The sequence below is a fragment of the Pongo abelii genome, chromosome 4 (assembly GCF_028885655.2).
Source record: "Pongo abelii isolate AG06213 chromosome 4, NHGRI_mPonAbe1-v2.0_pri, whole genome shotgun sequence".
NCBI lineage: Eukaryota > Metazoa > Chordata > Mammalia > Primates > Hominidae > Pongo > Pongo abelii.
In genome coordinates this window covers 84,592,038-84,594,346 of record NC_071989.2, presented here as the reverse complement: position 1 = coordinate 84,594,346, position 2,309 = coordinate 84,592,038, and positions in this window count along the sequence as shown.

The window sequence follows — 2,309 nt, the reverse complement described above, 5'->3', positions numbered from 1 at the left end:
AACATACTCGCGTACTGAATTGTAATACACATTGTATTCATATTATAGATCATCATCAAAACAGTTTGAAACCATTGTTGTAGATCCTCTATGTAGCCTCAGTTCCCATGTTTCTTCAGTCACAGCTTGATAAAACTCCATTCAAGCCACTTGCAGTTACCCATTGTTTGCTTCAGTGCCTATGGTTGTATAAACCAGATGTGGTGCTAGGCTCTAGGGATGCAATAGTAAGCATACCCAAGGTCCTGCTCACATGGCACTTAACAATCTAGAGAAACAGAGAAATATTACACTAACCACACTAATATGTAACTGTGAACCAAGCTAAGTGGTCTAAATGAAAGAACTGGTTTTTCAAAATACGTATCAAAGGCAATTAATCTAGTCCAGGGCTTCAAAGGAGGCATCCCTGAAGATTCAATCAGCAGAGACCTAAAGACTATGTGAGAATTAACTATGTAAAATGGGGGAGGAAGAGCATTCCATACATGTAATACAATGTTAAGAGGCTCTGTGATGACAGAAGGCAGCTGTGTTTGACAAACTGAAAAAGGGGCCAGCATGCTAGGGCCCAGAGAACAAGTAGGAAAGTGACAAAAGATGAGACCAGGAAAGCTGGCAGTGGCCAGATCCTTTAGGGTTTTATGGGCCTGGAGTTTGTTTTATGGCCTCAAAGTAATGGGAAGCCAAACAGGAGACGACGAGATGGAAGTTGTCTGCAGTGCGGAAGACGGAGGAAAGAATGCCTGCAGGAAGACCAGTTAGGAAGCCCTCAGAATAATTTTGGTGAGTGGTAACAGTGAACTGATTTAATATATTGGAAACAGACAAAGGGGAGAAGAGCTGGTGGTTGTGAAACAGAGGCTGACTCAGGCTTCTGGCTCACACAACTGGATGGATGGTGTTACCAGCCGGAGAGAGTAAACTAGAAGAGACTAGGTTTGGAGAAGATTATGGAGTTAGTCTTGGAGTTGCATTTAAAGTGACTCTGAGGTGGATATGTCAGTCATAAGCTCAGAATCAATATCCTAAGACAGCCTAGAAGTCATGAGTTTATAGATGGTTAAGTGAAACTGGGTATATATGTGAGAAAAATGCCTTGGTTTGAGCCATGAAGGCTTAACCACAAATTTAACCACTTCTGGGTAAATTCTTACCACAAATGTGTATATACATACACATAAACCACACACCTGTTTACTTTTTTAAAGTTCAAATATAGAAATAATAAAATGTGAAAGTTTGTTCACTCTGGGTAATTAGCAACTCAATACATACCTTTGTAATTTAAAAATAAAAATGGGATTATGCCATATATACTTTGCTACAATCTGCTTTGTGAGATATTCTTCTACACTAGGGTATACACAGTTCTATCTTATTCATTTGAATGGCTAGAAAGTATTACATAGTAGGGATGCATCACAATTTAAGCAACCCTGTAGTCCCCACTGATGAACAGGTACATTATCTGGCAGTTACCTACCTGCCCATTCAACATCCACTGCCCCCTTCTGCTTGGTTCACTGAACCTATTTCATTCCAATGGCAACATTCTCAGCTGCAGGTGATGGTTCATAACTGGCTTAAGCCAAATGTGACCATCCTGTTACCCACTTTTATAGCATCTCTTCTATGGGTAGCCATGCTATCTGGTTCTGGCTAATGACCCTAAGAAGTCAGTTTCTGAGTAAGCTGTTGTTTTCCTAAAAAAAGAGAACTAACACTACACTCTGCTCTTTCCTCCTTCTTGTTGCTTTAGGTATGAATATGATGTCTGAAATTTCAAAAGCCATTTTGCAACTACAAGGCCATAAGCCAACACTAAGATTAGTAAAACAGAAAAGCAGAAGAGACAGCCTGGGCCCTGAAACACACAGAAATATAAGTAACCACTGCCTCATTTTAAAGAATCAAAATGCATTTCCACTTTAAAGGCTGAAAAAGTAAAATGAAATGTTTGAATCAAAGATTCAGAGCAGAAATATAAGTTATGCCCTACTAAAAGAAGCACACTTACAACAAGATGGTGGGGAAAATACTTTCAACTGTTCCTGAGACTGCCTTTGAGTTTTGGGTCCACAAGTGCTTTCTTGCTCCCTGCCAAAGACATCCCTCTGTCCTGCAACTTTACAGAATGGCCTTTGTATGCAATCTCCAACGTCTCTTGCTTTCCCTTGTTTGAGATTTCTATCTTCTTTGCCTGCTCTTTAAAAATATGTCAAATTAAGAAATAATCTTTTGGACAGGCATGGTGGCTCACACACGCCTGTAATCCCAGCACTTTGGGAGGCTGAGGCAGGCAGATC